At 41.2% G+C, this 14,018-nt stretch overlaps 2 protein-coding genes across 2 annotated transcripts in view; one reads left to right on the top strand and one right to left on the bottom strand.

Moving 5' to 3' along the window:
• The window catches only part of LOC134840775 (uncharacterized), a 225,823-nt gene that overhangs the window by 38,898 nt on the left and 172,907 nt on the right, over positions 1–14,018 (bottom strand). The window lies entirely within an intron of this gene.
• LOC134852815 (charged multivesicular body protein 4b-like) overlaps positions 1–14,018 on the top strand; it is a 326,219-nt gene that overhangs the window by 253,461 nt on the left and 58,740 nt on the right. The gene's annotated exons all lie outside the window — the stretch shown is intronic.

Below are 14,018 nucleotides of genomic sequence, written 5' to 3'. Positions count from 1 at the left end.
TCCCTGGATGCTCTTTTTACAGAATTTTTACAATACTTTTTTGGGTTTGAGTCTGTTCATTTCAGCTTTTAGCTATTTTAGTTCTAATAAAATTAGCAATTAAATCAAAGAAAAACCTATAAGTTTGAAAATTTTTGGAATTGGCATATAAGACGTTTTGCTTTATAACTCTGGAATAACAAAACAGATCCAAATCGATTTGGTACCGTTAAACAGAAATTAAAAAGACTTAAACGCAAGCTAAATATATTTTTTTTAAATTAGGCGTAAAACAATTTTTTATATTGTTTATATCAAAACCACCGTTTTTTGACGGTAGTTGACCTTTCACCGTTTGTAAAAAAAAACTTTTTTGGAAAACCCTTATACCCCTACCAAGAGGTACGACGGTTTTGACGTTGTTCTCAACTATAAGGAAGGGTTAGGAAAAATAGAAAAAAAACAATCAAGTAATAGGGAATTGGCTTGATGAAGTCCCCTCACAATAAAGGGAAATTGTTTAAGAATTTTAAAATGTTAATCCAAACGTTTCCGCACATTTTGTGCATCATCAGGATTGAAATTATTTTTACATTATTTACAAAACGATCAAAGACCTGAAAAAATGAGAAACATGTCTAGAAATGCTCTGAAATTTTTTGACCACTCAAATTCAAACAACTATAATTACCTAATAAATTACGTAATCATTAATAACAATTTCCTGTTAAGTTTTAAGATTTTTTAATTTTTTGTTTAAAAAGTAACTTAGCTTCAATCGGGAGGGGTCTGAAGCCAGAACCAACCCTTCTTAGTTAGTTCTGCACACTAGTCAGGGATATTGTATCCGGAAAGGTCTCGGTTTACCCTTTTGACAACTCTGAACGGTCATATTTTGCCTATTCGGAGGGGTCCTGTTTTTGCCAATTCGGAAGAATCCCCGAACACCGATCCGGAGGTGTCTCACAATTTTTTTACAAATGTAAACGAAGACAAGACATTTTGTGAATAGTGTTGAGATATTAGGACAAATAGACAGGAAACCAGCGACTCCACTGATAACTTGCTCTTGAATAAAAAACTAAAAAGATCATATTAAAACCACAAAAGGTCTAAGCCCGGAGAATTGCGACTCTAGGTCCAATCGAAAACAAAATGCGACACTGATTCATTTGGATTAGAATCCAAAACTGTTTTTGCTTTGGAAGAAGGATTACCTTGAGAAGTTAAATAGGTCTAGATTGGGCAATCCGAGGGCAGATAGGTAACACAGAACTATGCAATAGTCGCCCATTTGAGAAAAACACTGCACTCAAGTTTTGTCTGTCTAAGGCTACACTAAACTGCGAATGATCTGTCGTAAGAAACTAGTTCAAATATTTGATTGGGACAGACCAATTGCAACACATTATTTTTGATTCTTTCTTCTTCAGGTTCAAAAAGTTTTAATTTATTTTCGTTCATTATTGTTCTGGATTGGATAGTTAGTGCACTAACTTTTAAAGATATTGACATCATCAGACTGTACTGGCATTTTATCAATTGAAAAAAAATCCTTGCTGTGCATGAAATAGAAATACGCTGTACTGTTATAACCTTAATTATTGGTCACTTGTTAGTTTAATCTTTTGGACATTTTTGTGTTTCTTGATTTAGTCTTTTGTCGGAAAACAAATACTGTAGTAAGCGAATCAAGTGAGTGAGCTGAGAAAAGCAATAGGTTAAGATTAAGTCTAGGCAAATCGAGGATACCTAAGCTAAGTGATAGCTCTAGGAAATTCATACCGCAGAAACAAAGGAAATCATTTAATGATCCTTTTGTGGAAAATACCAAGAAGGATTGGAACAAGAAAGGACAGAAAGTTTCAGGCGGAATGGTTAAAAAAAAGAACCAACAGTCCTCAGAAGAACAAAAGACAAAGTTGGAATTAGAGATCCTTTCGAACTCCGCTCTGGATGAGAATCGAGCGGGACGTGTAACCGAAGGGAAAGGGAAAAGGGGATGTAGGGTTGAATCTACTCTCGTAGAATAAGGTCACAATTTCTCTATTTAAACCTAGTTTCTTGATCGAGAGGAAATGTCGGAACTGTCCGACATTTCGATTGATAACCCGTCAGTGGGAGGCTCACCTACTAACGATACCATGATGCATGGGGTGACTGAGAAAGCGGCAACGTCTTCTTTGTTTTCGGAACGGGTAAAGAATAAGTTGGGAAACTTCTTTCCGTTTACGATAGGAACGGGAACTGGCGATGAACCCCACACCAATGAAGAGGACAAAAGTAGGAGAGAAATTGATGACTCTGGGTCTCAAGTGAGCTTGCGCAGTTCGACACATGAATTCAAAAATTCCGCAAACACGGATAATGGCTGCTCGGAACGATCTGCTTCGGTCAGAATCAGAAACAAAACTATTGAAGGAGGACAAAATCGAGAGAGTTCATGACAATGGCAAATTCGGACATGCAATCAGGATTGTCTAGGGTCAGGGACCTTATTAGGGGAACTAGAGGCAGAGTATGAAGGACCTAGAGGCAGAGTATGAGCGAGGCGGAAGCACGGAAGAAAGATAAACAGCAGCAGCTGTCTACTAAGAAGATGCAAGCCATGCTAAAAGAAATGAGTGGAACAGAACCCGAAACCGCAGCTAAAAACTTTAAGATTGACCACAAAGCGGCAGTAAAAGATGCCCTGAACAGAGTTCAACAGAAGGTGGCGATAAGGAAAATTGACTTAAAGGTCAAACTAAAACCGGAGAACGAGAAAACTCAGGATCAACTCAATACCTTTGAAGCATCTGAAGTGGAAGAAACGAAGGCACCGAGCAGATTGAGCATGAAGTTGGATGTGATCTCCGGACAGACATTCGATATGGTGCCACAAGGCAGCCGGATACAGTCAATCATCTCGGTGGCAGAGCATCGAGTAATCAGAATCTGGGTTAAACTTCGGAGTTCACCATGATGCATTTCTACATTTCTGCAGATTATCTGAGAAACGCAGAGCCATGCACTGAGCTGAGGGTTGTGCGAAACTTGCTAAGGATGATTGGCACTCAATCAAAGGGCGTTACTTGGAAGTCTATGGACCAGATCAAGAAAAGCCGAACGTGGATGGGATAAGTATTTATACCAAGAACTACGTCACGACAGACGATGACCAAATAAGACAATTTTGTTTGGGTCAAGATGAGCTGAAGGTCCGTAGAAACGGTCATGAGGCAGATGTGACTGCACATCCGCTAGACACCGATGGAAAGAATATGGGAGTAACAGGACTCCTAGAAACAGGAGAGTTAGTCAGTGTAAGGCCGATAAAATCATGGGAAGGATAGGTTTCACCAGGGAGGACCTGATACCCACAAACCTAAGATTGGCAGCCGCTAATCGTAGAACCAGCTATGTCGCCGCGAGAATTTCAATAACAGTCCTTCAAATGGTAGGTCGGAACCTATGGATAAGTTTTCTCGTGGTCGAGAACCTGGATGATTCGGATCAGATCACCCTGGGGCGTGACTTCATCAGGCACTTCGACGTGATGATTGACCTCAAAAATGGACTGACAAAAATTAGGAAAATAGACAGGAAGTATGTTAAGCGACCAGTAAAAAGAATAAAAACTGATAGGAATAAGATACCAAATTTTTGGATAAAATTACAGCGCAGGTAGTAGTAGTAGCGATTTTTAGAATGAGAAATTTCAACTCATTGAGTGATAGAAAGCAGGTTTACTTAGTATCGAAACCAAATAGTCATTGTTCAATCGTTTTAGGCTGGAGCTTTTCCGTCACACGAAACGGGCTGAGTGTCAGTGTGTTGTTGAATACACTTGACACAACGGTTTCAATCCAGCGTGGAAGGGAACTTGGCTGAGCTTCGCCAATGAGGGCGGACTATGAAGAAACGCCGATCCTGAAGAAGTATCGAATAAAGGACTGACAAACTCATGCGAATAACGATTTGGTTTTAAAACGGATTAATGAATTGAAATCGTTCAACAAAAAATACTCAATGAGATCTGATACAAATGACGGCTGATTGGGCTGCTCGAAATTTCCGAAATACCCCTTATCATATGAATTAGAGTCTAACAAACCGGTTTTACCGGAAATAGAGCATCTAAGAAGTGAGATGGGGGAGGGGGGTTTGATTTGCTAGGGGCAGTTTTAAAGCTGAAAGCAGACGTTTATTCTAAACGAAAAGCGGCTATCGGTTGATGTTATTTCGTCGAGCAAGAGATCGAACTAAAAGAAGGCGCCGTTCCCACGGAAAGAGCAAGGCGTATGAAACCTCATATATCAGAGGCGTGCCGTTGGAAATAGAAATGCTGCTCGAAAACGATATCATAGAAACCTCGAAGTTATCTTGGGCTTGTGGGGTTGTCATGACCAAAAAGAAACTACAACAGCTAAAGTTCTGCTGCAATTTTCGCTACCTGAACGCGGTGACTATACAGGACGCTTTTCCAATACCACGAATAGACGAGAGCCTCTGGAAACTTAGCGATGCCAAGTTTTTTTTTACCGCACTGGACCTGGGTTCTGCCTTCTGGCAGCTTCCCTCGCGGAAACTGGTTAGAGAAAAGACCGGATTTGCAAGTGAGTTAGGCTTGTACCTGTGGAAGAAGATGCCCTCCGGCTTGTGAAATGCGACGGCGACCTATCAAAGGACGACGGCTCAGGCTTTGACCAGCATAACAAAAAAATATGGGAATCTCGTGATGTGCTATGCGGATAACGTAGTGACAGCGACATCCACCTTGACATACCACATTGACAGACTTGATGAAGTCTTTGACTGCATGAAGAGAGCTGATTCTGAAATGCAAACCCCCAAAATGTGAGATTCTTAGCGACTCAATAAAGTACCTGTGAAGAATGGTATATAAGCATGGCAGGCAGGAGCCCGGATCCGGATGCAGTGGAGGCCGTGTTAACATGGAAAGCCCCCAGATCCGACACGCAGCTGATGAGCTTCCTAGGATTTGCTAATGATTGTCGAGAGTTCATAAAAGGATACAGAGACAGTATGTACCCAATGCAGCAACTGATGCGCAACAGAGGGAAGAAATTCGAAAGAAATGGAAGAGCTCAGGAAGCCTTCGAGAATATGACGCGGGAGCTGTGCGAAGCACCAGTGCTAGACATGCCCACGGAGAAGGCATGTACGTTCTCGACGCTGATATTTCTTCAGTAGCCATTTCCGAAAAACTGCATCAGGAGCAAGAATGGAATGGTAGAACAGTTATCCGTCCAATTGCATACGGCAGTAAAGTATTGAGCGACACTGAGATGAAAAACAGGGCAACAAAAGCAGAAATGTTTACGGTAGTCACGTTCGTGGATCGTTTCCTTTGAGTTGGAGCGTTCCCTTTAATTACGAGCGTTTCCCGTAGGTTGCGAGTGGCCAACCGAGCCCTATCTTGGTTGAAAACGCTCCCGATGGACCAGAGTTACATTGGTCGACGGATAGTCAGTTTATCCATAATAATGGACTATTACATAATAATGGAGCACAGGATGTGTGACAAGCACCAGAATGCTGACAGCCTCATCAAGAAAACTGAATTTTACGAAAGATTGGAACAGAAGCAGGCCAATCAGGCGGAAATCAAGGAAAACTCTCGTTTTAAGATAGAGTGACTTACAAAGCACTTCCCATGATGAGATGGCGGGACAAGTCAGGGCATTCTATACTAGGACATCCTGAATTAGTAAGAGGTAAAGATTAAAATTTTATCCAAGAAGGACCCAGTTGCTACGTTCAAACTTGTTTCAACAGGAACACTCGTTTGAACATAAACAGCCTCTCATTGCTAGATAAAGCGGTGCAGGTCACACGAGAAGTGATGCGTATGCTGGGTGGATTATTAGAGAGAGAAGGGACTAGAGATAGTTCTAAATCGGCAGCAGCCATGGCACCGCTGACGGTCAGTGAGACGGTACGTATAAAACCATAAAGACGCCAGCACAGCAAATTGAAAGGGATTGTACGACAGTAGTTCAACAAGTAGAATCATCATTTACTCAAAACGATTCAATGAGAACGTCGTGCAAGACGAGGGAAAAGGAGATAGGGACTGAGAAGAAGACACTCGCTTTCGAGGCGCCAATCAGGGACTGATAGAAGCTGCGTAAAAAAAACTCGGAGCGGGAAATTTTGACTAGGGAGTCGGACACTCAACGAAGCGGATTAGAAGAAAAACAAGAGGACGAGGACAAGGTTTTGTCCGGGAAGATTAGATAGATTAATAGATCATACACATCAGAAACTGCCGTGAATTCATACAAAACGGTATACTCAGTTGTCGGAGACACCTTGAGGAAATCTGAGGTTGACACGTACTCAGACAGACACTCAAGCACTGGATCCAAATTATCGGATTTGTCGAGCAGGAGACTTGGACAGGGAGGTGCATCAAGACCCCGATAGTGATTGCTACCTGTTCCCCAGTGAAAATGTTTTTCACAATGCGGCAGGTGAATTGGAGATGATAGGGGCGTCAAAACGTTTGATGAGCCTATTATAGCAGTAGGAAGAAGTCAGAATTGACCTAGAGCTGTTTAAACAGGAGACAAAGCCATTGGCAAAGATTTAGTGTGAAAAGAGGGAAAAAGAAGCGCATCAGCCCGATGAGCTGAACAGTCACTTGACTATCATGAAATCCTACTCGAAGGCGAGATACAGACTCTCGGACTTGCGAGCGCAGAGAAATGGCCTTATGACAAGTAGCTTGAAAAGATGGATCAAAAATGGGGCACCAGGCAAAGGAGATCTGGAAGAAGGTAGTTACCGGATCTTGAGAAAGTACTATATGCAGAAGGAAGGACGGTTATATCTGAACGAGGATGAGATCGTTGCTTGCAAAAGGAGAGAAGAGGACACGGTCTAATAGAAATTTAACTCGATAGTGTTGCCCAAATTTTATCAAACCGAACTTTTATTCAGGTCACATGATGAAATGCGTCATCAACAAATCGATCAATTATACCAGAGGATCTTGAAAGGAAAGGCTTTGAATGGTCTGGAATGATGAAGGCATTCGAGAAGTGGATGACAGCATGTCTGCCATACCAACAGGTGAAAGATCCTAGGAAATTGCGATTCCCATTACAGTCGATCGAGTCATCCGAGTTTAATGAAGTGGTGCAGATTGATCACCAGAAGATATGTATGACAGACAGCGGCTAGAATCAGGTCTTAGTGATGATCGCCCACTTCACAAATTATGCAGAAGCCGTGTCCTGCATAACTGCCTCAGCCAAGGAGACATGCGATCATCTGATCAATGACGTTCAGATGATCGCTTTTGTGAGGGAGCGTACTAAGGAGCTGATGAGGCCTTCTCAGATAGCAAAGACACAATCTACAACGTACAAACCCACACGAATGGCCTTGTGGAAAGACAAAATCGGACTCTGATGTCGATGTTGAGGGTTTATTGGTCCCGATACATAACTGATTGGGACAGATATATGGCACAAGTAATGGAAGCATACAACAGTAGGCAACATTCCACCGCAGGAATTAGGTCGCACAAGATAATGACTGGGCATGAAAAGGCTTTGTCTTTTTTAAACCCGGAGTATGAAGGAAAGAAGACATCGCCATAATTTTATGTACGAGATATGATCAGACGTCAGCAGTAGCCAAACGACTTTCGTAGACGCAATACGCAACAAGCTCAGGAGAAACAGAGGGAAAAGTTTGATAGGGAAGCATTTGGTGCAAAATCTTACTCAGTAGGAGACTACATGTGGGTTTTTCAGAACGTTATCCCAACGAAGGGAACGAGGAAACTCCTAAAGTAGATGAGGGTTACGTTCATGATAACGGAACTGCATCAGGAGGAACGTGTTTACCGACTGAGTACCGGCCGAGCTGCGCACTTTGAAAACAATAAACTACAACCCATTAACAGAAAACTGGTGTACACCTGAAGACATGGAGGAGGGCAATTACCTGATGATGGACCCGCTTGCGAAGTCAAGGAAAAAGGCACCTGAGCAAAGAACGATGGGAATGAGGCACTGAAAGAAGGAAAAGCCCGTCGACGGACCTGGATCCTAATGAAATCAATGTTGCGGATGAAAAAATCTTAGCCTATGCAGAAGAGGACGTGGAAACACCGAGCAGATAGACGTTCCCAAGAACGTCCCAGGATCTACCCTTTTTGATGCAGACACGACATAGTGACAGGGCAAAACCCGCAAAGAAGTATAATCCTTACGGAGACGACTTCGTAGTGGACAAGCTAGGGATGAAAAAGACACTACACGACCTAGTGGATCTGGAGGAGATAACCGTGTCGCAGATTGTAGATGTTGACAATGATCAAGACAAAAAATTGATTCGGCGATCGGTGCTGGCCCGAAGTGGAATTTGACGACGAACCTCAGCAGTATTACGAACAAGAATTGACAAACTTGGGTTGTTGAACGAAATGGCATCAGGACCCAAGGAAAACAGTGTCACAATTCAGTACGTGGACCGCGAGAGCATGAAATACATACAAAAAGACAAACATGATCCTTCCTGGGCAGCGATCGACAGCGACGTCAATGGAAATATTTGCCCGGGGAGTGGGGGTAGGACTTACCCACAATGAAAACTTCTTCTTAAAAAACTTAAAATTGTAAAAAAGAAACAGCAGGTGATTTAGAGGCAGAAACAGATGAAGGCCCTAAGGAACCAGACATAGCGAGAGTATTAGAGTCATATTTTACTAACGGACAGCGAATTTAAACTTACAGCGAGTTTTTATGGAAGCAAAGACCGGGAATAGGGAGAGTAGCAACTTAGCCACCGCCTGCTTCGCAGAAACCAGGGAATTACTTCTGCTTCTTGGAGATGCGGGCGACGGAGAAGCAGCATGTGGACCCTGAAGATCTGGTTTTGTCGCCGACGAGTCTGAGAGACATCCTGCTGGAGAGGGGAGTAAAAAGATCTCGCTTCCGGTGTATGACCCGAACAGAGGACGACACCATCCTCGGGAGCCATACGCGCTGATACATGTAATCTTTTCGGATACCAACATAGAAGTGTATCTATAAAAGAAGTATTATTTGAGTATGGGTTGAGTGTAGATTGAGTATAGGAGTAAAGTGTTATGTGTTGTATTATTATAATATTAGAATCTTGGGTTTGGAAGGGTTAGTGACCACAAATCCCCAAACGATAATTCTAGGAATAGACTCAAATAGTGGATTAACCATTGTTTGAACAGTTTTCGAGATCTTAGACTGAATTGGGTTTTAATTTCTCTCAAGTGCAAAATCTTTTGATTTGACTGTTTTTAAATATGTTTTAATACAAACTTGAAGCAATGTTGACAGATGTGATAGTCTTGATCTTGTTTTTAGGTCATGATTGATCAATATAATTTTTGAACTTCATCCTATTGCAAAATCAATTTGTTGAAATTATACAACCGAATTGAATCAGAATTAACAATTTTGATGAACTGATGGATTTAGACGAGGTTTATGTGAGGCCAGTCATAGACGAGCTCCATCAAAGACTATTGAAGAGAGTCTGCGCCAGGATAACCCAGAGGTGGCCATGTTGACGGCTGCTCTGACGAACATTCTAGTGCATAGAAATCAATCTTTCCACAAGAAATGAGTAGCGAATCTGCATCGTCTAGCTCACAAATGAAAATTGGAGAGCAAGAGCAGAAGAAGAATAACAAACGAATGAAACCATGGAACATCTGAACGAGAAGAGAGACGAGCTGGACCGAGTGAGAAAAACCTCGGCCAGAACTGAAGAAGATCGAGATATGTGGAAAAAACAGTTTGAGGGCTGTATAAAAAAGCAAGTAGAAGAGATAGAACGCTTGAAGCAGGATTGAAAGGAGCAATCTGAACAATTGGGAATAGCAAAAATGGAACGACCATTTCCCACAGGCAGCGTTCCCCATGGGCAATCGCCGATGGAACTTCTGACCCCTCGCGAACCAAGTCAAACAACGGAAGTGCAAGTCCCAACAGGACACGGTAGAGTGACAATCCTGGATCCAAGCAACACCTTGGATATTTCAGTTGTGGAAAGAACCATGAAGCAGCTAATGCAAGCCGCTGGCCGATTCGTGGCCAACAGGAGTGTGCTATGTTCCGGGGTGACTGCATCCTCTGGAACAATTGATGATACCGGCAGAGTAGAGGTCTCCTCAGAATCAGTGAAGAAGACAGGAGCTGCTACAGTGAGGAAACCAGTAAAATCCTCCAGTAAAGATAAGAGAGATGCCAATGAAGTAAGTGTCGAGCGTGCTAGACATACAGAAGATCAATCAGAACAAAAACAGCTTCACTCTAGTCCCTGAGACGGATATGCGAGCATGTTTCAACAGATCGATTTGGATTCCAGCGATAAACATGCAGCAGCCGCCCCTCGGAATGTCGCATTTGATATTGGGCGATTGCCTAGTGAGAGTGTTGCAGAACTTGAGAACCTCATGGATCACCACGGTGATGGCATTCGGAGGTGCCACAGTAGCCCAGCTGTATCGAATGGTTGAATTGATGAGTCCGGGCAGAATTATGGATGTGATGATTCTAATAGGCACCAATAACGTGTCCAGAAGCTCAGACTAAGAAGAAGCTCAATAGGAAGCAATGCGGGTGTGCCTGAAATAGTTTACTGTAGCAACTGAACAATGGGAACCTAAAGAATATCATGCACAAATTACATGTTAATAATTAGACGTTATCAGTTCTAATTTAATCTCTGCCAGGAAATTATTCTTTCAGTTGATACTATTTTCTCCGAAAATTCCCCAGTTTTGAATAAATTTTCTTGCCATGTGAGTTCAAAAGCGAAAACATGTAATTAGCAGGATAAATTTTAAACAGGGATAACTTCTACGGAAAAACCATGAAAATTATGTTGTAGAAGCAACAGAAAGATAATCATCAGATTTGAAGAAAATTTTGTTAAAACGCATATAATCTTAAATACTTATAAGTAAAATTTATCCCATTTTCAGAATTTTAACAATAAATGTTATTTTTTATCTATGATCTGAAATTTTTCAAATTTAATAACGTTAAAAACATCTCAAAAGTTCTAATTTTTCTAAAAGTTTGGGTTAATCTTTGAGAAGAAACTGAGAAGGAGTTAAGTCATGGCGTCTGATCTAGAAATTTTAATGAATATTGCTCTTATTGTTCATTTGAATTGAGATTCTTAGATGAATTATCCTTGAACTGGACAAAAAATCAGTTAATTACAAAAATAAAAAGTTAAAAATAGAAAAACTTGAATACATTTGATTACTTTTGTTTAATTTCTCAAAAATTACAAATGACTTCACTATTTTCCCTAGAAATTGGAAGTTTCATTTTTGATTACAACAAGTATGAGCTTACTTTTTAGTGTTCAGAGCACTATATAAATAGCTTTTTAGCTACAATTAGGGTAGTTTTTATCGTATTTCAAAATTTTTAGAGAGAATTCTGAAATCATCTATATCTTTATTCAATTTTTTGTATCATAGTCTCAACATGATGCCAAATAAAATACAATTTGGACCTAATTTTAAATTCTACATAAATGTACATTTTTTCAATTAGATCAGAAGCAACAATAAAGTAGCTAAAATATTTTTCGAAGTTTCAGTAGGTTTAAGCATAGTTTCAGCTAGTTTGAGGACTGTTTTAAAAACTAAGATCAACCAGTAAAATAGTTATTGAGTCAAATTATATCAAATTCTATCGCTTTTGAAATTAAAAAAAAACACAACTTTTTTGATAAAAAATTAAAAGATTTTGCAAAACGTACCATTTTTTTTTACCATGAACCAAAAACAACCTTAATTACACAAGCTATACGTAATAGTCACCAATTACATAACGCGTGCCGAGATTTTTGCGAAAAAAAACTAGACATTTCAACACAAATTCTTAAAAAATGCCGGTTTTGTTACCGTTCTTTTACCATCACACTGAAGCCTTGCCATTCCCTCTCTTAATACATTAGGAAACCTATTCCGTATCTTAATGAGTTCTATATTCCATACAATGAGTATCTAATCCTTATAAACAGGTAAATCTATATAGTATCTTAAAACATGGTAGTATCTGGCGCCAAATTTTTTTTCTGAAAAAACCATCTTACCATCTGAAACTCTGAAACCCATAGCCAATCTTAATACCTTGGAAAATCTATTCCCACGTAATACACCAATGATTTTTACCACAGACAATGGGCATATGAGGTGTACCCGAAGCTCTGGAATTTGAGACTTTAAGCAAAATGAATGGCGAAATAACCAGAATTCCTTGACCACTAGCCTCATACCAGAAAACGAGGAAAAAAACCGAGCACTGAGGCAAATTTCAAGAGAGAGAGAGAGAGAGAGAGAGAGAGAGAGAGAAGGATCAGCAAAGCAGCCACTCCAATACGTGGTATATTCGAGGAAGAATGGGCCAAGTTGGATATGGCGCCAACTACAATGAGAGGCAAAGCAGTTTTGCAAGAAGCTGCACTGATAGTAACGAATGTGAGACCAGAGGTGGCAATAACTAGGACAATGTTGACCAGGACTGCTCTAGTGACCTTCGGTTGTGAAGTAATTGTGATCAAACGTGAATACCGATCAGCAGGTAAACTAGTCGTGCCAAAGATTCCAGTCGAAACATTGGACAATGAGCAAGGACCCTCAATGTCAAGGAAGATTGATGAGCGAGAAGAGGAGTAGGAAGAAGACCGTCAACTGCAAGAAGCAATGGAACAGGATCCCGGCCAAGTGAGAAGGGATGACGATAAAGCCTCAGAAAGTGGTGCGTCTAGACTGGACTTCAACTTGTAGGACGAAGACAAAGAAGGAACGGAAACGTTGGCAGGGATGACGGAATCAACGGAAGATGAAACTTCCACGCTGGAGCGTCCCTCAGTCCTACTAATGCGCTTGGTGTATTAGTAAATTGCTACTTGATTCGGCCACTGATGAAAATGAGACAAATTTTCATAGAACAGTTGACACCAGAGGAGTACAACCGTTTGTCAGTATCTGACGCAGTCAAGATAGACGAACCCGCCGGCGGATACATGGAAATGATGAAATACAGGAACTCAGCTACAGGTCACCTCATTGCTCTGGAAAACAACGGTGCCATGTAATGTTACCAGGAAGAAAAGATCCAGAGCACGACAATGAAGCAGAAGGCTAGCCTCCTCTGTGATGCACACAGAAACGGTGGATCAACTGATGAGCTTACGATGGAGGGCAGTAGTATTACGCTAACTCAAAGAAGAGATGCGAACTAGTCCGAAAATATTTGACCTAATAGCGATACCGTGCGTCAGAACTGAGCTGAAACTCAGCTTCGCTTGGTGTATGACGGGACTGACGATGGGAGATTATGACTCGGAAGAAGGAAGAAAGAAAAAAGTCGAAAGAAGAGAAGTTTTGAGAGTTTGAGAGCCCTTATGATTTGTGGAGCGGAAAAAGCGTGTACGAAACGTAGAGGCGCTCTCTGTTTCGTTCAGTTCATGTTGGAAAAAAGGTCGATACCAGCGCTGAATACCTGTGCCAAGATGCATAGAAGGCCTAGCGAAGACCTTGCACTTACAGGCGCTGTTGGACATTCACCAAAGCAAACTAATGCGAGTGAACATGAAAGATCCTGTGGAACTGGAACCCTCGAAGAAGATCGACGAAATGCGAAGATTAATAAAAAAAGAGCTTAGGCTTTTTAAAAAAATCAATGGGGACGCTGCTGAAGTCCAGTGAAAGCTGTGGGTTGATCAGAAAGAAGTCATATATGTCGGTAAATGTTGGAATGGCATATAATTCTTTCATCAATGAGGACATACGTGATTCTTATTTCGATTATGAACGAGCTGTGTTGCTCAGGTTTTGATAGATAAAAGTTATTGCTAATGCGCAAGTCAAACTGGGGCTTGTATTGGAAGAAAAGGTGACTGCGCCTTTCATACCGCAATCTGAAAACAGAGTGCAATTTGGATTGGGATTCTCAGATGAGTTACTGAGAACAAGACTGATGTTAGTGTGGGAATTGATGAAGCCATCATGG

Source organism: Symsagittifera roscoffensis, chromosome 1 (assembly GCF_963678635.1).
Source record: "Symsagittifera roscoffensis chromosome 1, txSymRosc1.1, whole genome shotgun sequence".
Lineage (NCBI taxonomy): Eukaryota > Metazoa > Xenacoelomorpha > Acoela > Convolutidae > Symsagittifera > Symsagittifera roscoffensis.
Note: the sequence above shows the minus strand (reverse complement) of the source record. Positions and strands in the feature narration are given on the sequence as shown.